This window comes from Lichenostomus cassidix, chromosome 1Ab (genome assembly GCF_008360975.1).
Source record: "Lichenostomus cassidix isolate B80296 chromosome 1Ab, HeHo_3.0, whole genome shotgun sequence".
NCBI lineage: Eukaryota > Metazoa > Chordata > Aves > Passeriformes > Meliphagidae > Lichenostomus > Lichenostomus cassidix.
In genome coordinates this window covers 996,396-1,022,270 of record NC_139481.1, presented here as the reverse complement: position 1 = coordinate 1,022,270, position 25,875 = coordinate 996,396, and the positions used below count along the sequence as shown (strand labels likewise).

General features: G+C 41.3%; 1 protein-coding gene across 6 annotated transcripts in view; it reads left to right on the top strand.

Annotated features, from left to right (window-relative positions):
- The first annotated feature begins 15,550 nt into the window (after positions 1-15,550).
- CALD1 (caldesmon 1) overlaps positions 15,551-25,875 on the top strand; it is a 71,890-nt gene continuing 61,565 nt past the window's right edge. For all 6 annotated transcript variants that reach the window (XM_085049275.1, XM_085049273.1, XM_085049271.1 and 3 more), the window contains exon 1: positions 15,551-15,620. The gene's annotated coding sequence lies outside the window, so the exon portion shown is untranslated. The remainder of the gene's footprint in view (positions 15,621-25,875) is intronic.

Here is a 25,875-nt window from a genome sequence, read left to right as displayed (position 1 = left end):
TCCAAGTCTGCTGAATGCAGAACAGCAAACTTGGAGGGAAAGGTCCATCAGTGTTAATTGCCACTGTTAATTCAGCTCAAGACAGCTTTTTCTGCTCTGTAAAACAGAGGGGAAAGGAAAAGAGTGCCTGTCAGTGGAGCTGTGCAGTAAACAGCTTTGGAAATACAAGGCTAAAGAAAAATACACAATTGGACTTGTACTGCAATGAAGCATAGTGGTAATAATTCACAATGGGTCTGTTACTGTAATGAAGCAGAGAAAAAGCTCTGATCCTCTGAGGAACCCAAGGATTTTTTATATTATTATTATTTACCCAGGTATGGGTGAGATGGATGGAGTAAAATATCAATGGTGTAACTCTCTGAGCTCTGTGTGGGTAAAGCTCAATGTGAGCAATATTCTCTGAAGAGAATTCCTAAAGAGATGAGCTTTATTGGGTTGGTGACTTTATTGTGTTGGTGACTTTATTGGTGACTACCCAGGATTCACCTGCAGGAACATCCCAGCTCCCCTCTCAGGGTGAAACTGATACACTTTGGATTTTCACAGTGCTGGGAAAGGAAATACCTGCTGTTCTGCTGTTTGAAATTCTCCCATGCACTGTGTGGAGAAGGACTTTTGTTTTTAACCTCAGCACCTTGTCTTCCTTTTGAAACTGCTGAAAGTTTTCCAGATGAACCTGGGAATATCTTGTGGGGAATATGTAGACCTTGGGTGACTGCTAGGTATTTCTACAATTTTTTGGGTATTTACAAAATTTTAGTTGAAATTCATGCAAACATGAAATAGATTTTCAAGGCTGTTTCAAGCCAGGATCTGAGTTACAATAAACATATTGATAAGTCACTTGTGCAAAGGTAGATATTTGTTTTCCTCTTCACAGTGAAACAGCAGTGTAAACACTCAGCATTTACTCAGTAATGTAATATCTTATTTTTGTAGATCTGTGAAAAAAAATCCAGTGTTTTCCTTTTCCCTCCCCACCCTTTCCTCTGGGGCATTGTTAGAGTCTGTCTGATCCATGCAGATCTGATCCAAACCTAGGGAACTGAAACTCTTTTTTCTGGATTTAAAAAGAAAAAAGTGGGTTTGGTCATTTCCCCAGGGCTCAGGAATGTCAGTGATGTCACTTTTCTTCCCTCAGAGCCTCTAAGAGTTCATCTCTGTTCCAAAAGGCCTTGATGTACATTCAGGAAACATTTAAATAAAACCATGGCAACTGGAGTCTCCATCTCATGGCTCAGTGATAAATTGCCCACGAGGGTTCTGCAGGAATCGATAAGAAAGGCTGTAATTTGGATAATGTCATCGTTGGATAAAGTGATGCAAACCCTCCCTGCTGGTTCCTGCTGCTGGCAAAGCCACCTGACAGGTTTGCTGCCTCCTGGCAGCATTTTGGGAGGGTTAGGTGTTGCCTTGGCTGGCAGAGCCTTCAGAGGAGTTAACACTGAGCTCGTGAGGCACAGTGTGCTCACAGTGGGGAGCTCTGCGGGTTTTGGGGGAAGGTTTGTGCTCAAACTGCTTTGGTTATCCCCAAAATTACAGGTGAGCTCTTTGAAGGAGAGTGCAAATGAAGGAAAATAAATGCTCAGTTATCATATTGCATGAATGCCAATTCCATTCTGCCCTGGAACCTCTGTAAACAGCCACTGAATTCTTGTATGGCATCAATGGTATATTTCTTGTGCTATTTTCCATTATATAACATATACCTATACTTGAATTCTGGTTTAGATGATGAAATACCTAGTAAAAATGGGAAAAGGAAGAATAATTTTCCATACCTCATGAGTGATAACGACGAGACCTCAACTATTACTGTCCCTGTTTTGTAACTTAGAGTTTTGAAGTTTCCAGGTGTATCTGGATTAGTGTTAATTAGTGTTAGCTCAGTGTTAACGAGTGATTCTTCTTGTCCTGCTGTCTGTGTTCTGCTGTAGTGATGGTGCTGGGAAAAGCAAGATGAGTTGTTTGATGATATTGAGGTGAGGCTGACATTGGGCTTGAATGCCATGGCTCCTGTAGAATTTCCTGCCTCTAAATAGGAATAAAATAAAAGCTCAAACCCATGGCCAGTCAGAAACCCTGCACAAGGGTGAACACTTGGCAAATCTCTGGATTGCATCTGTCAGGATCTCAGTGATCCTCTCACTGCTCCAAAGCTTTCCCAGCTCTCAGGTGGGAGCTAGCAAAGGTGGGAATTCCTGGGATTTTGTCCCTTACTGTGTCTCAGTGGGAAGCAGCATGAAGAAGGTTTTCAGCACATCAAGTGGCCAAACTCTTAGCTTTGGGTGAGTTGTACAGAGCTGGCATGAAGTTTGTTGCTGAAGTTTGTTTCAGGCAACTTTTTGGTTCCTCTGCTGTGTCCTGCATATTTCATGGTCGATTCAGCTGAGTTCACAGAGCTTTCTGTAAACCTTGGACTTCTAGAAAGAAATGTATGGGTTTGGAAAAATAACAGCTTCACATGGCAAACGGCACTGGCTTTGATTGCTGCATGAAAGGAAGTCTGGGTTTACCACTAATTGCAGATAAAAATTAATATTTGCGAAGGAGACACATATGATTTATTTAGAAGTGTTTTCTGTTGCCATAATGAAATTTCCTTCGGGTTTAAGCAGTCTTTGCAGGAACAAGCAGAGGTCTGTGGCTCATTAGTTGCTGGTGGTTGTCAGAAGCCATTAATCAATTGCCCCTTTTACCAACAGAGGTCCTAATTCAGCAAAGCACTTAGGCACGTGGTTAACTATAAGCATGTGTTTCAGAGCACTTTGCTCAGCCTGGGCTGTAATAGGACTCAAACTTGGATTTTTTTTCCTAGTCTAAGGTTACCCTGAACTGACAGGAGTCACTAATATTTCAGCTGAAGTGTCATGTACCTTCCTCACCTGTCTTTCTAAAAAGTTACATGCAAAGGGGGGGGAAAAAAAAAGGTCAATTTTTCCATCATCTTTTTCAAATCCTGCCTCAAACGGAGGCTATCCTGCAGAGAGATTCCCTGGGAGAAACAGCACCTCATGTGGCATAATCACAGCCCAATTTCCCCTCCCACCACATCCACCCCTCCCATTTTTATTCCAGGAAGAGAACTGAAAGGACCTGGAGTTTTTTCCTTTACATTTATTAATATATGATTCATAAATTAGTAGAGATGGTTGAGAGCTCTCAGGAATTACATCAGTTACCAGATCAATATGATTTTTATGGTTCAGCAGGAAGTTGGATATCTTGAGAGTGAAGGTAAGCAGCACTGTAATCCCTTTAGGATTTTTTGGCATAGGATAAAGTGAAGCCTTAAGGCAATTTCTCCCCATTCTGTGGAAGTCAAAGCTCCCTAGCAGTGACAGCCACGTGTCACACACCCTCTTGATTCATTGCACACTCGCAGGGATGCTGCCTGTTGAATCAGCAGCAGCACTTCTGGAGAAACACAATTTTCCTTTGGATTTTCTCCTCTCAAGCGCTGCTGCCATTCAGACTTGTTCTGCTGGTGAACTCTGACATCACCTCAGCCTGAGGTTGTGTGTGGGAAGCAAAATGACTTCAGTGGTTCACATTTCCCTTTTCTCCCCTGTCTGTGTTTGCCAGCAGCACAGCACCTGATGGGATGGAGCACAGAAACCTTTACTGAGGACATTGCAGAGATCAAAATGACCAAATTGAGCTTTCAGGCTGAAGCACAACCTGCCCTGCTCCTGCTGGACTCTGCAGGCAATAATTAGGGTGGAAAATTTCGCGTGCTTCCTTTGACTTTCTCTTGGTATCCTTTCTATCCCAGAGAGGAGAAACCAAAACACTTTCTATTTGCTGTATTAATAGTTTTATTCCCCACTTAGGGGGAGCTTAAGCACTGTTTGTGTTGAAAAGCATTCCAAGGCCTCAGAGACTTACAATGTGCTCAGATGAGGATCAGAGGGCAGCAGGGGAAGCAGCAGCATTGAGGTGACCCTCTGTCCCCAGTCTCACCCCAAAGCCATATGACACTGTTAGGCACAGAAATCTCATCCCCAGCCCCAGGTCACAGTTTTCTCTTGCTGCTAAAAGGATGATTTTAAAGGCTTGGGCAGTTTTCTGGAGTTTGATAATTGTGGGACTTTCTGCCCAGCATGCTTTTTGTCTGGAACCCTAAAAAGAATTGTCACCCTCACCAGCTGTGGAATCTTTTGGATAAAGATTATTTTGCAACTCTAGCATGAGTTACTGAGGCAGTTAAAAGCAGAGACTTTCCATGGCACGTTTTAAAATCTCCTTTTTAAATTTGGAACATGCCCCTTTGAACGGTTTTGGTTTCAGAAAGTTCACATAACACCTACAGAAGTTTTAAGGTAGCTTTCTTTTTTTCCTTCATGCTTTGATCATGCAGTTGCACAGAATTCCTCACCATCCTGTGCTTTTTTAATGTGCAAGAATTTTAGGAGGTTTCACATCTCCTGCCTCTGTGACTTGCTGTGTGTTTGGGGAATTGCAGCTTCATTGGGCAAAAACCGTGGGCTTTGTGCAAAACTGTCCTGACAGGTGCTGAGCAGCTCTAGGTGGTCCTGGAAAGTGTGAAAATCCTTAGCCATCCATAGAAGACACTTGACAACAGCAGAGATTTGATATCGAGTAATTAAATAAAATCCATGTGGTTTTTTCCAGGCTATGAAGTTTAACAAAGGAAAAGAGAAAGGAAAGGGCAAGGATGGTCAGGGAACAAAGGAGGAATGGTGGGATATGTGTGATAAATAGAGTTTTAACTTTGCTGGCTGTGATGACACTCTGCAGTGATGAGGTGGATGTATTCTGTGATTTATTTGCTTCTGCTTTAAAGCAGTGGAGCTCCAAAAATGACTGATGAACCTCCTTTCAAGGTTCATATCTGACCTAATTCAGTGTGCAGGAGTCTTGTCCTGCTCCCAGCTGCTGCAGAAAGCTGAGGGTTGCTCATCTGAGGAGCATTGGAGGCCAAAGCAGAGAGGCTGGAGAGCTTCCAGCACTGAGAGCTGCATTGCTGGGCAAACAGCAGTCAGAGGCACAGGGCACAGGATGGGCTGGAATTGGCAGATGCTATTTACCAAATGGTGATTGCCAGTTGTGCTGTAAGTCATGATGGTGATCAGGGCAGCAGTTAGAGCAGTTCTGTGTCATATGTTGAGTTTTTAAACAGAATTGTTCCAGTTAGGTGGGTTTTGTATCAGTGTACCATTGAGGATTATTGTGTAGAGCCAAACCTTAGTGATGTGTGTTGTTCCTAACCTTGAAATGGCTCTTTATACAACCATAAATGACATCTAAATCATTGAAAATAACAGGGGCAGGACTCATTTCTGCAGGAAAATGACTACCTGAGGCAGTGCCCTGCTGTACTCTTTGGACTATGGAAGGCAGTATGATCTGTATTTTTGCACATTATTTTTGTGCTACATCTGTTGCAAGATATATCAGTAAATAAATAAAAACATATATATCTAAAACCATATATAAAGTCATTATAACAAGTTTTTAAGCTGTGCATGCAGGAGTGAGGAAAAAAAGCTCATTTTTCTCTCCTTAATAAAAGTTCTTCACATCATCCCAGTGAACAGTGTGTGATGCTTTGAGGGACTAATTTATATCCATTCTCTCCAGTGGAAGGGACTGCAGGCAGAGGAAATCACCTTGTTGAAGGAGAGGCTGCTTTGATTTATGGCAGCTTCAAAGTGTTCAGATTTCCAGTCACACTCTGAGCTCTCCAAGTGCAATAACTGTGTCTGCCCAGGGATTTGTCAGGGCTTAGCTGCATCTGTTCAGAATTGTACTTCTCATTGAGGTAGTGCAGCTTGTTCTTCCTAGGAGAAGTTTGTGTGTTAGCCTGTTTGTGTGTTAGCCAAAGGCTGCAGTGGGAAAGGCAAGATGGAACTGGTGAAATTGGATGTGAGAGCTTTTTGGTTTAGGGGTTGGTTTGGGTTTTTTTTTGTTTGTTTGTGATTGGTTTTTTATTTGGGTTTTTTTTTCTTTGGTTTTTTTGTTGTTGTTGTTTTTGTTGTTTGGTTTTGGGGTTTTTTTGGTTATTTTTTCCTCTTTGAGAGAATGAAGAATGCAATAAATGGATACATTTTAAGCTTTGCTTTCCTGATTTCTAGAACTCTTAAGACTGTGTCAGAAGTAGATATTTATTATAGATGTTAATCTTTCTCACAGATATCTGTCTGAAATCCTATTAGATCGATCTTGGAGATGTAAGAATTGGAAGGTGATAAATCCCTGTATCTCCATTAACTCCATAGGGATTTTCATGTATTCAGAGATATTTGGTCAGCCACCAAGCACAGGTGATCCTCTTGCAGTTCTAAAGGAGCTCTAAAGATATTTCTGCTGTTTTTAATGTTTGGAACAAGACAATACTCAGGACTTGTCTGAAGCTTCCTCTCTTTCCTACATCCTCCTCCTCCCCATTATTTTCCATGATTTAGATGTCATTTATGGTTGTATAAAGAACACCACTGAAAGAATTTGACAGAAACCAGTTTTGTGGTTCTAGGAAATGAATAATTTGTTTCTTTCAGAGAAAGTGGCTTTTTTTTTTTCCCTATAAAGAAAACCAAATAATAACAAAAAAGCTGTTCCACTGGGGTCTTCATTCACAGAACATGTCTGTGACTGTGCAAGTTATTTTGCATTTATTTTCCCTCTTTTATAATCAGCCTTTTGTGAAACGTGAAGGAAGGAGTCATTTCTGTTCTCAGGTTTGTAGAGAGATTGAAAACTTTGAATCATTCATTATTTGAGTGGAAATCCTATGCTAACCACAGACAGAAGTGGCTGAATGTTGACTGAAAGTGAGGAGAGATAGATTTGTGCTTGTGGAAAATGCAAAGTAGCCAAGCGTTACCTGAAGTCACTCTGTGCCTCAGTGGGCTGAAAAAGCTGCAGCTGCTCTCCCCAGTGCTCTGCCCAACTCCTGCAGCACAGAGCTGACATTCCAGCCTTTGCACTGGGGAAAAGGCAAGGAGAACTGTCCAGAGGAATTATGTTGGCCAGTCCAAATTCCAGCTGAGGAATCCCTAGATGATCATTTTTCAGAAGGTTTCTGATCTCTCGTGGGTGGAAGTTAAAATTAGAAAAATATCTGAGGTGATGAATGGCTCAGAGGAGAACAATCTAATTGTTTTGACAAAAGCTGGTTTGCAGATTAAACTCAGAGCTACAGAATTAGCCATTTAACTTCTCAAACCCTCATTCTTCTAGCCATTTGACTTCTCAAAGCACTAGCCATTTAACTTCCCAAACCCTCATTCTTCTCCTTTTTCCCTCCCTTTCTTTGGTTATCTATTTTTAATCTCCTGTTTCTGGACACACAGGTAGAATAAGTCCTTTTGCATGAAGTATTTGTTATGATAAGGATTTTTGGCACTCCTCCTACCTGACAGTCAACCAACACAGATTCCTTCTCTGCTGCTCTCTTGCATTGAATAAATTGCATTTTATAAATGCAAAATCCTGCAGTGCAAATCATCTGTGGCTCTGGTGATTGAGGAGGGACAAACATCACTGAAGTTGCTATAAATATAAAATAATAACATCATAACTCCCTGAAGTGACACCGTGAGGCTGCAGCAACTGAGGAGCTGCAGGAGCTGCTTTGAGCCTCTTGGTGTCATTCAAATCTGTGGCTAAAACTGTCTCATTCCCTCTGTGCCAATCATTCTGCACATCCTTTTCCTCTTCTCTGACACCCTTGTATCACTGCTCTTCTTTGTTTTCAACACCTTTTTCCCCTTTGCTTGAATTTTCTACATCCTCTTTCCTTCCCTGTGTTGTGTTCTGAGTGGGTTTTTCTCTAAAGCCTCATTTGAGCAGATTTATTTTCTATAGCTGTTCCTTCTGTCAGCTTTTCTCATTCAGCCACATAGTAATGTTATTTAAAGTCTTCATGAAGGAGATGCAAGCTGTAATAGGTAGTGTGGTCTGATCAGTTTGGGGTTTATTGAGACCAGATAGCCCCTCTGATGGAAAGAAAAAATAAAAAAAACCCAAAAAACCATAAAGCAAAAAGCTTGTATCACAATAAATGAACCTGAACTGGTGGTTACTCCATGTCATTGTCACAGTGTGACAATTCTGATGGATCAGGGCTCTGCCATTCCTGATGGAACTGATGACTTTATCAGCAATTCCTGATGAAATAGTTGTTCTCACAGCTGGCAGAAGTGTTAACTTGGCATCACTGAGGGAGTGAATATAAACATCATTTCACAGATGAACCACTTCATTCACAGATTTTCAACAGGACTGGGAAAGGAAGATGGAGAGAATTCAAACAGAAATGTTCTTTGAACTGTGTTTTTGTATATTACAGGAGAGGAGAAACCAGTGGAGTGAGCAACTATTGTTTAGTTTTGTGTATTTCTACAACTTAGAGATGAAGGAAATCCTGAGGCTGACAAGAGGGTTCTGTTTCTGTATAGGAAATCCATAAAATTTAAGCCTCAGTCTCCTTGAATTCCACTTGGTGAATGAATCCTGATGTCTATATGATACTCTTGGTGTTTATTAATCTAATATGACCTTTACAGAAAGGTTGCTTTGGACAAATGGCATCGAGAATAAAATGAATAAACTCTCCCTGAGTGTTGTTAACAATGAGAGCTGGCAGTAGACAACATCAACTGGTTTCCCATGAGAAACAAAGAAATATCAAAGGGCTGTAAATAGCATTGCATTTGCTGTTTGCCAGATGAAGATGGAACCTGTGGATGGTCTTGGATGCTTTGCCCATTTTGGCACAGATTTGCATTTTCAGTGGCTTAGCTGCTTGCTCTGAGATGTAAAAGACAAAATATTGCTGTTATATGGTGAGAAAAGCCTCCCAGCCTTAGAAAACACCAAAATCACTGTTATTCCTGCTGCTGTGACTGTTCTTCTGAATAAAAAGACTGATTGCATTTCTTAGTTGATTCCAACTCTTTCCCTCTAGATGGGATCTTCTGCCTTCCCTTTGCATTTTGCAGTTTTATTTATTTTATTTCATTTGGGTTCTCCTGTCCTGCTCAGAATTTGTCATTGTTCCTCCTTCCCTGCCATTTTACAGGAAGGAATCTCCCAAAGGTTTTGCAGTGGTTTGGGTTTCAGACTGAGCTGTTGCAGACATTGAAGAAAAGCAAAAACCCTGTGAGAAGGACAATAGAATCCTAGGAAGTTTCTGTTTTGGTAGTCAAATAGTCATCCTGCCTGGAGAAGGAGTTCAACTGAGAAGCTTCTCTGACTTCTCTATTTTCATGTAACCCTTCAACTCTGGCAGCAATGACTGTCTGAAAGATAAAACCATTCCTCCAATCATGTTTAATTCAATGAAAATCTATTCTTACAGGGAAATTGGTGTAAAACTCAAGGAGGCTGAAGCTTAGCAGGTTTAGGGTTGCCAGTGCTGAGTTGTTCCTCTCACTGCCTTTCTCTGTTCTAATGCTGAATTCAATTTTGTGTTTCCAGAGTTAATGTTCATAGAATTTCAGCTCTGCTTTGATGCTTAATTACCCAGAATTCATTCTGTTGTGTCCTGTTGGTCACTAAACTGTTGAGTTATTTACATTTTGTTGGGATGAGGAATAACATTTGAATTCCAAAGCTTTTTTTCTTGTTTTTTTTTCTTTTCTAGTCGGGGCAGCAATGACCTGAACTCTCTCTAGCTGCAGTAACATTTATTTGTGAGCCAAAGTGCTTGAGACAAAACAAATACATTGCTTTGCCTCATGTGGTTTTCTTTCCTACTCCAAAAAATATGCAAAGCTTAAAGAAAAATGTTCTGCAACTCAGGATCCTCTTTCTCCTGTGCTTAGTGCAGCATGGCAAATAATATGCATTATGGTATTGAGTTAGCTGAGCTCATGCTCTGTGGGCAACCACAGGTTTTCTCTGGAGTCAGTGGGAGATCCAAACACTGGAGGAATCTGGATGTGAGTCAGCAGATACTGACCAGAGCTGGGTGAAAAATTATTTCTGTCCTCAAATTTTCGCGAATTCAAAATCTTTCTGAAGCATTCATTGGGATGCATTGAAGGACCTTGTTAAATAGGAAAGCAGAAAGAGATACAGTTTTAGTCTAATCCATTTCCAGGGCTCAGCTGAAAAGGGATATTTCTGCAGAAAATGTCCATTTAATCAATCTGGTTTGGGGGAGTTTTGCCCCACTAACTCCTATGGATTTTATCAGAACAATGCAGCTGCCTCTGGATATGTATTTCATACAAATAATGGCCTAAAACATCTTAAATAAAACGTGTAACTAGCAAAGCAGATGGTGAGAGAGAAAATAGAAGCTGAATATGTAAGATAAGCTTTTGAGATGGGATGTGGAAGGTGTGCAGAGAAGACCTCAGTGACAGAAATCTGCTCTGAGGTCAGGGATGATAAAAACACACAAATGTGGAAGATAAGTGAATGAAAACTGTAGGGGAAAGAGGCTAATGAGGCAGTTAGCCTTTGAAAAGAGTCAACCTTTGAGTCCTTGGGATGTGTGGAAAGCCTGAAGTGAGTCTTTGGGTTCTTTGGTTTTTCTCTGCTAGTTGGTTTTTCACTCCTGGCTGTGCAGTGAGAACTGCAGGGAAACAGTTCAGGACGTTCACTGCTCTTGGACACAAACAGATTTCCTAAAAACAGGACAAACCCCTCACCAGATGTGTTTGAAGCTGAGGCAAGGCTGAGCTTGCAGGGATTACCATGGGTTTGCTGAAATCTTCATTTAAAGGGTTTTCCAAACAGCATTTTCATCCTTCACACTCTTGCACTTCAGTCATGCAGGTTGCACTGCTAGCAAGGAGCTCAGCAGCAGAAGACAAAATGATTATTAAAATTAAAATGATAGTCTGACTATTTTTAATGAAGGAGGCATTGATGTGAGAGAGAGAGAATGCCTTGAAAATAGGTGGTTCTGTGTGGTGCTGCAGACTGAACTCAATTTTATGACTGTGTTCTTTTTTTGAAAAATCTATAAATACTTTTTTGGGGGGGGGAAGGAGGGGACAGAGAGGGGAGGGAGGTTAGGAGGGGAATGAGAATGAAGTAAAACAAAATTACTTTTTTTTTTTTTTTTTCCTTTTAAAATGGAATGCTAACCAATCCCTTGGCAACAAAGGCTATGTTTATTTTTAATTAAAAAATAACATAGCTGGGTTGACTTCAGTTTTCCCAGCTGCTATTCTTCCATCCCAACAGCTCTCTGGCCTCTTTTCCCTTGCTGATTTCTTTCATCATTTGCACTTAGCCTGTATGTGTTACATGGATTTTATGTAATATTTCCTACCATTGAAAGCAGGGTTAGCAGTCTAAACAAGTAGCTGGGACTCATCTAGATTCTCATCTGCAGTACCTGAAAATTCCCTTCCTTTTGGAAAACTCATAGGTGTGACCAGAATAAATTTTTTTTAATTTTTTTTTTTCCATGTGCACATTCCTTGCTGTTTCTATAGCTGCCAAACGAGGAGAGGTTTAAAGTGCATGTTGGAGTTGTGAGTTGTGTTCATGAAGATAAATCAGTGGGTTTGGCAGAGCTCAGGTGTCCCTGAGCACTCAGGTGTGCTTGGAGGCTGCCAGGCAGCCCTGGTGGTTCTCCTGCAATGATGGATTGCAAACTGCCAGCTTGGTGTTTGCACACCGACGGGAAAGCTGGAAAATGGAGGTGTTTGCCATGCTTTCTGCAGGGATTTCATTTCCCAGCCGTGGGGCAGAGCAGGAGGAAGGCTGATGATCCATTTTTCAGCACGTGGTGACAAAGCTAATCCTTGAGGAGAGGAGATGATGATGTCCATCTGTAGCAATCCCTCTGCTCTCCTGAGGGGACTCAAATTTAAGCATTTTTATAGCCATCTTGAGCATTCAGGAGAATCTGCTACTCTCTGCAGGTATTTTTCAGCTAATTCAAGTTGAGATAGTAATGCTGTTGCTCTGAAGGTTTGTGTAGCAAATGTTTGCTCATCCCTGCTAACTCTGCCAGCAGCAATATGAGCTCAGAGCATCAAACCCACAGATATTCCCAGGCAGGGATGGAGCAGCTGGAATAAAAATAATGCTTTGGGTCACTGGAAACAGCCTCGAGAAGAAGATAAATGTATTAATCACCAATAATGTCACTACTGGGACAATATTTGTGATGCATGATTTGCAAGCTTTCCAGATCTAATAAAACCACTTCAAAAGAGTTTTTTGCATTGGTTTTTTGGGGTTTTTTTGGTTTTTTGCATTATTCCTGAATAAATGGCAGCATTCTGGTGCACTAAGATGCTTTTCCTCTGTGGAAGTTTAGCTCTGTTCATCTTGCCTCAGTCAGAAGGCAGAAAGGCAAAACACAAATGCAGATGAATGACTATAACTTGAAGAAATAATGCTATCCAAGCATTTTTAAGGCACAAAAAGGGTGAAATTGGAGATTTATGGGAAAAAACCCAAACAAATGGGATGAGAGGTTGTAGATACCAGGATGATGACAGTGAGGAGTAGGAGCATCAGGGCCAAGATATTGGTTGAAATTGGGTACAGCAAGAATGGGAAATGAGTGAGCAAACAAGCTGGAGGACAGTAACAGGGGAAGGGAAATGGATAAGGAAGCAGGAGAGGAGCAGAGGGAAAATGGGGCAAAACATCCAGATGGAATGCAAACTAGATGCAAACCTCTGGGATAGAATAAGTGGATGTGAGATGTTATCCTGCTTGAGGAAGGGGATCCAAGAGGGATGTAGAAAGTGAAAAGAATAATTTTTTCCTTCTTTCCTTCCATTTGGAGGTTTCTGGAGGATGGCTGAGCAGGCTGGTGTGTGCTTCCTGTGGGAACTGGACTGCTCTGCTCTTCCCTTGTTTTCGCAGTGCAGCAGCCTTGGCTCAATTCCAGTTTCTTGTTTTGGCATGAAATGCATTACCCCTGCTAAAAGATGGTTTATTTGAGATAGTGCTTGAAGATTTGAAAAGAATCACATAAAAATGCAATGCTTGTGGTCAGCTTAATCATTTGTCCCAAATCTTTATAGGCCATTAGAGAATTGAGATCTTTTGAGCTGAGTGTCACCAGGAAAATAATAAATTATTTTAGTAGGAAGGAGGTAGGAATTTGAAAACTAAAAGCTAGCCTGAACTAAAAGCTGAAATAAATCCAAAAGAAAAGAAAGTGGAACCAAATGTTTGCCTCCATGAAATTTGGGAACATTCATTCTGAGGGTTTATTTTGCCTCCTTACAGAAACCTTCCCCAAGGACTAACCTAGAAAATGGGATCAAACCTTTTCCCTCGTGGGGAGGATGTTCTCCAGGGATTTTCTGCTATCCTATCTCCCCAGAAAAACCCATGGGAAGGGAAAATACAGCAGAGGTTCACATGAACCTTCCCTGCTGAGGGAATGCCTTCCTTTGCACAAAGCTCTTTTCTGAACTGTTTTATTTTTATGGGAGCTCTGAGCTCCAGGATCCACAAATAGTAACTTTTAGTGCTGGCACTAATCCTGTCAGTCAAAATTCTTCTCAGAAATGCTGCTAATTAAACTTTCCTGAAAAGGATACAGCTCAGAATTTTCCCTGCAGTCCTTTCTCTTCCAACAGCCATCCCACTAGTGTGTTTGCATTCAATAGCTGAGGATGATAGAGGAGAAAAACAGAGTTTTCACATGAGACCTTTTTGTTGATTCAGATTTTTTAGCTTCCTTACTCTGTTTCTTTTGAACAGATTATTTTATTTGAAATGTTGAATGATGCTAGCAGCTGTCAAAATATGCTTTAAAGCAGGCAGTTTCCATCTACTGTTTGTTGGAAGAGACTGTTTTCTGAATTGTTATGCAGTGTTCTTTATGAGTTATTAATAATTTGGATTAGAGCTTTCTGGAGCTCTTTTCTGAAAGGGACAGGAGAATTTGCAAGGAATTTGGGACTTTTTATGAGCAGTAAAGAGCTTCCCTCAGAAGCACGTTCTGCAGCAGAAATGCCTAAATCCACTGCCAGTGATGCAGGGGAGTTTGTGTTCAGTTCCAGATTAAAAACAGGGATATCACACACTTGGGCTTTTCAAGTTGAAAAAGTTTCTTCTTCCAGACACACAACTGGAGATGGAATATCCTCCTTCAGCTGGCTTTTCCTTGCCCTGCTGGTGAGAGGTTTGCAGGAGGACAAAGGGCTCTTTTGGAACAGGCTGGCTGTGTCCCTGGCTGTCCCTGGCTGTCCCTGCTGTCCCTGGCTGTCCCTTGCTGCAGCCCAGTGTCCCTGGCCGTGCTCAGCAGTGCTGACCCAAGCAGGAAGGGCTGAGCACTCTGCTGGGTGGTTAGCAAACGCTCTCTGCTCAGCAGCCCAGCTGTGGCCAAAGAAGGAAGCAGTGCTGAATCTGCATGGCCAGAGGTGCTGCTCCAGCCCTCAGCTGCACACAGATCTGATTTGCCAGCCTCTGCTTGCAGGAATAACCATGGAAAGAGCTTGAAATCTGCTTTCTCTTGCTCTGAGCTCTGTCTGCTCCTCCTTTTGGTTGTGTTTAACCTCAGGCAGCACTTGGCTTTATTTCCTGTTTCATTCAAAAGTCTGAGTTTCCAGTGGATAACCAGAAATGAATGCAAGGACCAACCCCAGGCTATTATCTTAAAATAATTTAAAATAGGTTGGTTTTTAAATAGGTAAATCAATCCATTCCCTCTGTTGGTGGCAGGATGTTCAGTATGAAGGTCCTTGGTTCTGAAGGGAATGGATCATTGATGCTCTCTGAAGAAAGCTCACAGTTTTTATTTTTACTCTGCTGTGTCTGTAAACTACCAGAAACTACTGCCTTCTTCAGGGCAGAAAACCCCAATTCAGTGGCTCTTGTTCTTACTGCATTTCCTGCTGTCCATGATGGGTTTTACCAGCTCACCACAAATTGTGGGACTGTATTTTGTCAGGCAGCCCATCCCAGGGCATGACAACCCTTCAGTGAGTTGGCTAATATCCTCAGAGAATTCCTCATCAGACTCCAGGATGTCTCTGGGTGTTCTTGGCTCATTTAGAGTTGATTGCTGTGTGTATAAAGATTTAAGGGTTTTTTTCTCCTGTGCCTTTACATATGAACAGTGAATTCAGTTTGCCCGTACAAATCATTATTATGAACTCATTCCCAGTTCTCAGCGCTGACTTTAAGTTTTATTAAACTGAATAGTTTTGTATCATCTACAGACTGTCATCCTACTGTTTATCTGCTTTTGCACAGCACTTTTGTGAATGTTTTATACTGCAGGGAGTATCCTATAGCCTTAGGGGGAAAAGCTGGCTCTGCTGGGAAAATTCACAATATGTTTCATCTTGTACTAAGAGCAAGAGTCTGTGTCAGCTTCACTTCTTAAAGTGATTGACTTGGTGAAGAGATTTTGGGAAATCAAAGTCTCCTTTGTCAAATTCTAATTCCTAGAGGTTTCGACAGTGGGTTTTGTTGGTGTCTTGCAAACTTTTAAAGTTTTATTCCATACTTAAAAAAACCTTTCTAGGAGTGTCATTAAAAAGAGTGTACCAAAGAAAAATGAAGAATGCACAGTGATTGTGCCTTTGCTAAATAAGGTTCTTTATTTTCTATTTTTGTACAGAGAGCACCTCGTTTGTCTGGAGTCATTTTAATTCATCAAGCAGCTGGTTTGTTACTGAAAAGCTCAGAATATTTCCTCTGATTGCCTTCCTGTGAGTAAGATCAAAGAAGTTACCTCAGACTTCCTTTCCTGTGGTATTCAGAATTTGGGGGTTTTTTGGAGGCTTTTTTTCTGATGTGTGTTTGCTGTTCCTTTGGAGGCTGATCCAAATTCCTCTGGAAAGCAGTGGAGCAGAGCCTTGGCTCCTGTCCCTGTGCTGTCACTGACACCAGTGATGATTTCCCTCACAACTGATAGGAGATTCAAAGCATTCCACGTGGAATTTTACCTTCAACTCAAAATCTCTTGTGTTTTACAGTAACCATTTCATGGGTGTGTAGCATTCTTTGTTTCTCTGTTGGATTTTTAGCAGCTTTTTTCCTGCAATAGGAGTTTTAAATCATATTTACTTGTGTTCTGATCATATTCTGGTGTGTTGCTATCCTGTTGTATCTTCTTTTTGGAGTGTGTGAGAGTCCAAAAAACTATTTACTCACTCTTTACAACATGCAAGACTCAGACATTTATTTTTTTTTTTACAAACACATTTCTTTGGCTGCCAGAACAAGTGAGGCTCACAAACCATTGAGAGGAAGTGTTTACAATGTGTGTAAACTTCAGCTCCTCAATCTACGGAAATTCCAGCCTGGGGACAAGCTGGGCTGGAGCTGAGTGTGAGCAGTGCCTGGGATGGAGCTGAAATATTGCACACCAGGATGGAGTTAGCTTCCTCAGACACCTCCCTCTGCAGAGAATTTGGGGTGAAATGAGCTCTGGGGGATTCTGTGTCCTCTGCACCTCCTTTTGGCAGAGCAGGGTGGAGGAGGTGACACGAGCAGCAGGACAGGGGTGGCATTGGTGCCTAAAACAGGCTGCCTGAAAGAGGCCAAGATAAATTAGGAGAATAAAAGCAGACAGATTTATTTGAGGCTTTCAAGGTATATTTAGGAAAGCAAAGTCCCCCTTGGGGAAAACGCCCAAAATGGATTCAGGGTCAGGAGTTCTTCATCTTTTATAAGTTTTGTCCTGTTAGCATTTTGGTCCTTAATTCTCCAATCACACCTTCAGGTGATGATGTTAACCATCTTTCCTGCTCCCCTCTTGTCCACTGTTTTTTATATATTTTTGGGTCCCAGGGTAATGAGTATGTCCTTGAATCTCTATCCAGAGAGCTTCATTTTGTTTAGGGGATGAGAATGAAAATACCATGGGAGAGGCTATTAGTTGCCTTTAGGAAATCATTAAAGCAAATGGTGTGGAGCAATATCTTCATGTGGAAAGGAAAAAACCAACATTTCTCTATACTGGAAATAAGGAACATCTCTTTATCTGAGTACAAAATGCAGTAACATAATTTAATTTTATCATGACAATTCTGTAAGTCTCCTGTCAGTTCCTGAATCCACTCAAACCTGACTTGGGAAATCAATCTGACATGGTGATATGAATTATTTTCAGCAATCAGTGCTACCCTCAGAGGTTAAGGTTCAAAGTCACTGCCTAGTGATGATTGTCTTTTATTTTCCCTTGGAAATGTTTGTTTTGTTGAAAGATGTTTGCCATTAGGAAACATTGTGTAAGAATGGGTTTGGTCAGCTTTTCTCCTCAATAATCAAGGCTGAAAGCATTTCTTCAGTGTCTCTGAAGACATTTTCCATGGTTTTACTGGGATGAGGTAAAGTGAGATCAGTGCAGGGTCTTCCTTCTCTCATCCACCCTCTCTCTACTTGGAAAAGGAGGGGCAGAACTCAGTCTGTGCATTTGGGACCTGGAGTGACCTCTGTGTACAGCCAGGACATTTTGGGGAAAAGCCCTTTTGTGAGAGGTGAGAAGCTGGTGGGTTTTCTATTGAGCTGGGCTGCTGGAGATGTGTTTGGGGTAGGATGTAAACAAAGCCAGAGCATCATTTAGATAGAGAAAGTTATTCCTCATTGAAGGGTGAACCCAAATGAGTAAATTTACTGTGACTCATCCCAAGGTTTGGCCAAAGAACATTTTTTATTTTCCAGAAGTTACAACACCTAGGAATTGTAAAACAGACACAGAGTAGCTGAAATCTGCTTCTGACAAACCATGCCTTGTCAGACTGAGGTTTGAGAACATTTGAAAAGGAAAAAACAAAATTCTGAATAAGCAGAAGGATCACATGCAAGGACAGAATCACTGCTGGGCTCAGAGAATGGAGTGGAGTTGATTATTTGCACCTTCCCAGCAGGCAGGGAGCAGACAGAGCTCAGTGCAGAGGATGCAGGAGCAGCAGAATCTCTGTTTGTCCCTGTGCAGTAATTCCCTCCTGAGCAGGAAGGGAATGTGCTGAGGGAAGGATGGGCTGCAGTTGGGATTCTTCAGCCTCACTGGCAGCTGCTCTTCCTCAGCTCCATCTCAATGAGCTCTCCTGCCATTCCAACCTGCATTTCTGTCACTGCTGCTCTGGATGTCCAGGGCTGCTGTTCCCTGCTGGGTGTGACTGCAGAGCACACTGATCTCCCCTGATAAATGGGGCCAATTATTCAGAACCCTGGTCATAATTACACTGAGCAGCATTAAAAAAAAAAAAAAATTTTTTTTCCTTGCCTACATTTTGGTGATGCTTTCATATCATGGGATGGAAGAGCTTTGGCCAAAGAGTTCTCCATGATGTGGCAGTGAGCAGTGGCTGAAGTCTCCCAGGATGATCTTGTCTGCAGTGCTGCTGTGCTCTCAGGGGTGCTGTTTGTGGTGCTCTCAGGTGTGCTGTAGCAGCCTCAGCAGCATCTTTAGGTGTTGATGTGAACTGAGTCTGAACTCCCAAGCTCTGCAAGTTCCCCCATGCTTGTTTTCCAACAAGAACCTGATTTTTGCAACTTTTTCTCACAGTGGGTTTGGAATATGAAGTTTTTGGCTTCTCAGTTTTGCTGGAGTCCCTTTGCACAGTTAAGGCTTTCTGCTGCAGGGACCTGAAAATGAAAGGAGATGACATTAAATAGCTTAAATGAGAAACAGGCCCTTTCAAAAAAAAGTGAATTTGGTCTTCCCTAAATTGCTGAGTGCTGACCTTGAAAAAGCCCTTACAGTCTCTGCAGGCAGACTGGAATTTTTTTAGGAGAACAGATACCCCAAACTGCAGGAGATTACCTGAGGCAGAGTTTTTTTTCTGCCTTTCTTTTCAAGAAAAAATTCTTTTCCATTACACTTGGTACCCACATGTCTGTATTAAAGCACTGTTTATTTGTCACTCAACTTCAGAGCTGCTGGTCTAACATTCTCACCCTTCCTTAGGATTTTTTCAATTTGCTAGTTTTAAACATTTACATTCAACATGTATTTCGGTTGTGCGAACGTGCTAAAGACTCCATTTGTATTTTGAATATTGGGAGGGCTTTTTTCATGCGGGAGGCAATGTTTAAATACGTTTTGAGAAGGGGGGAGGCTAGAAAAGCTGTCATCCATCAACTGGAATTAGGGCTAACTTTGGCAGTTTGATGCAAAGCGGAGCTGACTTGGTGCAGACATGATCCAAACGAGCTGTGACTCTGTGATAGCAGCTGCTCTCTGACAGGGGAAAAGGGCACATTGCTGGAATAGCAGCTTTTGTTTCCCTTTGTTCAGCGAGGGAGCCTCAGGCTGAAAATCCCGGGCTGTGCTTGTGTAACATTTGCAGTCTGCAGCGTGTTCGTGGAGCTCAGGGGGATTTGCTGGTGGTTTTCAAAGGCAGGGTTATCAGAAATGTTGTGTTTTTGCTGGTTTTGTCACTGAGAGACAAAGCTCTGCCGTGGTTTTGCCTGGTGGTAAAAGGGAGGGTAATCTAAGTGCTATTTGCCTTCCAAGTGCAAAGAGAATCCTGAGCAGCAAAACCTGAGAGAAGTCCCTAAATCTCTATGTAAAAATTAATTTCATTAGTTATTTTTATTAATTGTTCTCTCAATTATTTTTTTACCGGAATTTTCAGAGTATTTTATTCCATAAAAAGCCTACATAGTCTCTAAAAAACCAAAAATCAGCACTAACTGAGATATCACTGCACATCTGTGTCTCTCTGACCTTCACACCACACTAACCCTGACTACCTCAGGCAACACTAAATTGGCTGCAGGAATCAGTAAATAAACTGAAACAACTTGATTTATTAAGAAATCCAATTAATCCTACTTCTGCCACTGGACTAAGAGCCAGTGAGGTTTCAATATTTATTACTACAGGTATCAGATATACTCTATTTGAATCGATCAGGGAAAGGCAATATTAAGAATGGAATTATTAGCAAACTGATATCTTACTAGGAGTGCAACAAGGAGCAACATTGAGGCTAGAAATGCTAAGAAAAGCAAAATTTAGGCTGAGTATTTTAGACATTTTCTTAGCCATTGTGTGAGATGGTAGAGCAAACAAACCTCCTCTGAAGATGCAGAAAATACAAAATACACAGATGTAGAGCTGTGGCAGGCATGTGTGTGAAACAGCAGAGTTAAGTGTGTTGGAAAATAATAATTCTACTTGCAAACTTATTGGAGTAAACTTTAAAGATGAATACATTTCAAAAGGCAAGTTGAGGATGTAATCACTGTTGAGTTTTCCTGCATTGCTGGTGATAATATGAAGCACAAAATAGAAAATTCCAAGCACTACTAAGCAGGACTTGGCCATTTCTCTTGAGAACATGCAATTTGACTGTGTAACATCTGTTTCTGAAATGGTGGGGAGTATTTATTGAAAATGTCTTACCATGCTAGCCCAAGTGACAGGAGAACATCTTGTTTCCATGAACGTGTGCAGTGGTGTGTCAGCAGCAGAGGTCCCTCCATGACATCTGAGGAGCAAAACCAACCACAAGGAGCTCCACATTCTGTGTGGATTTTTCTGTTGATGTAAAACTCTCCTCAGCCAGCTTTCCCCTTATGGTTCTGTCCCTGCCCAGCTGGAGCATCTCCAGGGGGAGGTTGATGGATTCCAGGGAAAATGGGTGTGAGGAGAAAGTGTTCATCACTGGTGGGAAGGAACATCCAAGAGGAAAAATGACTTGGAGAAGTTCAACTGGTGCTGTTGCAGCAAGAGAAGTGTGTGTTATCAGCTGGGTGATTGCTGCAGAATCATCATCATCCCAGCTGGTTTCATGGTCAGAACCATCCCAGCCTCCTGCAAGCTCATATTCAGGACATCTCATGATAACTTCAAAAAGAGAAGGGATGTTAGCCCTCAAATCCCAGAATTTAAATTAATTTTTATCATCTGAAAAAAGATTCTGATCACCTTTTAATGAAAACAACTTTTGTCCTCATTTTGATTTTTTAACTATTGATTTTTTTTTTTTTTTCTGAACTTCAGTCAAGCTTCCATATTCCTCTCCAAGGTGTTGCCATTCAGTGGAGAACTGATTTTGGCATTTTTGGTGTTTGGGAGAGGTCAGGCCCCACTCTGCACTCAGCTGTGCCTCCCATCCTCTGGGGTGAGGGATTTGCAGTGACTGAGGGACACTCAAGCACTTGGGTTCCATTTCACTATCACCAGGAGACTTGGGAATTCTGGAGAATTCCAGAAAAAACCAAGAAAATAACCCAGCTGGGTTATTCCTAACGTTGAGTTACTCTGGGATTTATAGTTGATAATAAGAAAAATCCCTTTATTTTAGATGCTCCCAGTTTTGCAGATGGCAGGGATGCAAAATAACCCAGCTGTGTTTGATTTTACCCCTCTGGCTGGAGCTCTGCTACCCTCAAGGCCATTTGTGGCTCAATCTGATTAATTTAGGAAGGTCAGCAAACCTTTATTTGTTCTGGTTATTGAGAACCACTCTCTGACTCATCTCTCTGGAAGGCTCTGCAAGCAAAAACTCCATTCTGCAGGAGTAAAATGGGCAAAATTTGACCTTGAAAGTGAGTAAACATTTCAAGATTTGCTTCTGCCACTCAGTGCCACACTGAACATCAGGTTAGCTCTGATATAGTTGTGTTGATGATACTGAATGGGTTTTGTTTTTCTTTCCCCCTCTTTTTCTTTCTTTCAATCTACTTTCATCTTTTAATTTCTTCCCCCCAAAGCAAAAATCCATAAGCAATGGTCTTGTTCAAAGCCTGGAAGCCAAAACCAACCTTGCTTCAGCTTTAAAGCCTTGCTGGAGGGAGCCAGAATCCCTTTGCTTAACTGATTTAATTTTCAAGCAGCATGAATCATGCAGCAACTGCACAAGCTCTGGCTAGAATCTATTGTACATATGTTTGTTCTTTAGGCAGTGAGGAGAGAATACAGAGCTGGAGGTCATTTGAGTTACAACTGCTTTGGGGGATTTTTTATTTATTTTTTTTTTTAAACATTCCTTCAAACAACTGCAGTTGAAGTGGGTTTGTTTATACGGCGTGGAATTGGAAAGGCCCAAACTAACCAGGCTTTACACAGCGTGGCCTTCTTCCAAATTAATCTAAAATATTTTAATCCCTCTGGAGTTCCTTTATCCTCTGCATCTGCGCTGCAGTGGAGACACATTTTTAGCATTTCTTGGAGGAAAATTACCTTTTTCCCCCTCCAAGTGTACTCAGCAAGGTCAGTGGAGCACTGCTAGATGCTGTTTAAACATCTGAGATCCATCAGCTATCTGCACAACAGAAAGAATCAGCCTGAAAGGGCTAATGAATCCTGACTGCTGGCCAAGGAAGGAGTTCCCCCATGGATCTTGGGGCTGCAAACAAAGAATTCATGCAGAATGCAGGTTTTACACTTCAGCTTTTACAATTAACTGCTGAACTGCCCCTAAGAAGGGAGCAGGGGGTGTTTGTGACCCAATTCTGGCAAATCACACCCTCTTGGAGCCAAATCCTGAGGTCACTGCAGCTTGGATATTTGGGGGTTTTATCTGGAAAACTGTTAGAGGAGCATTTTTATCTGAAATACTGTTAGTCAGCTTATTCAGTGGGGATTTTTGGTGGTGGTTTGGATTTTCTGGGATTTTTTTTCTTTGGTAGATGACACCAGGGCTGGTTTAATACCTGCATTTATTCTAGACTCTCTGTTCCTCTGAACACTGCTAGATCATGAAGTTCAGATAACGTTAAGAAAGTCCAAATGCTTATTGGAACCTCTGAAGGAAAAATGAAATGTTCTATGAAGGCCCAGGGATTTACCCAAAGTTGTTTTTTAATTCTCATCCTGCAGGGAGTGCAGAGAAATTAAAAAAATTTTAAAAAGAGCTTCTCTGCCAGCCTTGTCCTTATTCCTGGTGGGATTTGCCTTTCCCAGCTGCTCTTCTGCACAAAGCCATGGTGTTTGGGATGACAAATGGGGACAGTGATGGTCAGAGGGAAATCACTCACTGGCATCCTCACCCCAAACTGTCCTTTCTTCTGAGTGAACAATCAAACCTCAAACACATTTCCCCATCTTTTCACACCATCAGTGGTATTTTGGGATCACTTCAAGCCATCCAGTAATGGAATAAATTCCAAGTGCAGCAGGAGACCACATTGGAGGAAAAACTCATTAAGTGCCAAGGGCATTTCTTTTACTTTTTTTTAACCAGCACTGGAAAATATTCCCCAAATAATACATCTGGATGTAGAGGAAAAGATGAAAACCAATCCTTTAAATTCAGTAGGAGGCTATTTAATGGCTTGTTTAATCTGCCAGCTGGCCCAGCACTGACTTCTTGCTGCACATATTTTGAGAAGACCTATGTAGTTCTTGGAAGTGAGTTTCTATTAAGTTGTAGAAACTTCAGTGTGGATAAATTGGCAAAGCTGCTTTTTGGTGCTTAATAGAAATCAAGAAACTGCTTAGTCATCTCCAAAGATATTTCTGTCTCCTTTTTCATGGAAATACAGAAATAAAATGCACTTAAAGCAGTAGCAAAGGTAGTGATATTGTGAGTTTTTCTCCTCCAGCACTCCCTGGCTAAGGAAACTGGTGCATCTTTATGTGGATTTTATTGGCATTTCCCTGCAATTGGTGTCACCTGATGGGTGCTCTGGGGAATATTTTGGATCTATTTTGTATGCTTTTGGATTTTAATTGGCTTTGTGTGAAGATAGATGGGTGCAACTGAGAGCAAACTTGAAGTGCAGTGTGATATATATATATATATATATATATATATGTATATATATATATTGCATTTATTATTTCTGTTCCTGAACTGTTAGGCTGCACCAAGGCCTTCTGTTTTCAATTACTTTCAGCAGTGGAAAAGGAAGGGAGAAAAGATTTAACTGCAGAGCAACCTGTGTTTTATGTGTAGGGAATCATTTCACAGGATCTGAAGTGACACTTGTCAGTATTTGCAAGTTGTAAAGGTTTTATTTGGTTCAGGTAAGCATTGAAAAATCTGGCTAGTTTAGTTATGATTTTTAGATATATTTTATTTATATTTCCAGATTTTATTTTCTTTGTTCTCCTTAAGGGTGCAAGCTATTTTCAGGTGTTTAAAAAAAAAATTAAATTATTTTTAAATTTTCAAATCTGGAGGATGGATTGTAAGAATGCTCCAAGTTTGCAGCATTATCATCTGGGATTTTGGGTTCTTCCCTGTACACATCCAGCTGCACCCTGTGGCTCTAAAAATGGGACTTCTTGTGCCTTTGGTGCTCAGAACTTTGCCTTGCTTTCCCCCTTTAAATCAAATTCTGACCTCCTGCTTCAACTTTCAACCGAAATGACACCAAATTGCTGCTCATTGGAGATGAACTGATAGCCCTACTTGGCAGGAAATAATCTGAGTTTCATTTTTAGAGCTGACTGGCAGTGGGAGGTGGAAAAGCCATAGAAATGTCTGCAGCTGGATCCATTCCAGGTGGAATTGCACAGATTTCCATGATCTTCTGCCATGGAATAATTGGATTTACAGCTGTGATTTATCTATAGCGACATGGATTGTTTCTGTGTGAGTGTAAAGGTATTGGGAGGGAAGAGGAGGAGAAGTTTAAGAGCAACTGGCAACACCTTGAAAATTTAATGTTCATTTCTTCCAAGGACCTGGTTGGATTCTAAATACTCAGTGTCTCTTAGGGCAAAACTAGGAACATCAGCAAACCAAAGAACTTCAGGTGTGTGGGGTTTTTCTTTGACAATTTTCATTTTTTCTTTGAAAATGCAGTGGTGATGACTAAAACTTGGTGTTGTTGCATCTCCCCTTGGAGTTGATGATGCTCAGCACTGGGCTGGGCTGGACCCTGAGCTGTGTGTTTTAACAGCAAAAGGAAAAGGGTTGAAAACCCAAAACTGAAGCCACAGTAAGCTGGCTGTGTTGTACCTTCATATTATTTTTCTATTACTTTTTTATGACTGACTATGTAGCTTAATATATCATGATTTGGTATTCTGCAATGCATTCCAGAAAACATGTGGGGTTTGAAGCCTGGCTGAGTGGATATTGCTGTTGGAACCTTACCTGAAGATTTGTTCAAACATTTCATTCTTTTTAATGGCATTGCCTTGGCTTTTTAATTCAAGACCAGAGAGATATGGAGAAAAGTGTGTAAATAGAGTGCTAAACATTTATAAAACCTGCCTGGAAACAAATACATTCACAAAATCTATTGGTGAGGTACTGAATGTGAGTGTGGAGGTCAGTGGGGTGGAATGGCCAGAAATGAAGATTGTGCAGCTTCTCCTGCCTGGGTGACACTCTTTTCCATTCTCTGGGTTTTGTTGGTTTTATGGGGTTTTTTTTTTTTTTTGTTTGGTAGGTTATTTTTGGGGTGTTGTTGGAGGGTTTTTTGTTTCTTTTTTGGGGGGTTTATTGTTGTTTTTGTGGGTTTTTGTTTGTTTTGGGTGGTTTGTTTTTGTTGGTTTTTTTTTGTTGGGTTTTTTCCCCCCTATAGAAATCAATGGGAAATCAGCATTATCATTTAACAGGGCAAGAAGTGCATTCTCCACATTAATACATCTCCACTTTAATTCTCCACTTCTTGGTCATCTGAGCTAACTGTTCTTTGCTGTTATTAAGAACCAAGAGCTCCTGGCTGGCAGTTGTTGGTGTTTTTCTGCCCTTGGGGTTTGAGGGAGATGAGTTTGGCCAGCAGCTGGGGTTGCCATGGATTTCAGCTGCCAGACCCCAAACTTGTGACAAAGCATGCAGGAGGACTGAGGGCATGATGAGGCAAATTTTGTGATTAGATTAGCAAAATGCAGATGAAGGTAGAGGCAGATAAAGTGAGGCTCAGCAGTGAAGGATATCCCATGAAGTTCCTGCTTGGCTGCAGCAAACAGTGAGCACAAGGCAGAGCTCATCTGGGGATTAAACACTTTTACAAATGGTTTTCTGGGCTATAAAATCCCCTCAATTTCTGTGTGTTTTGCTCTTGGAAATGGGGGTTTCCTTGTTGTTAGCTGGGATATTTTCATTT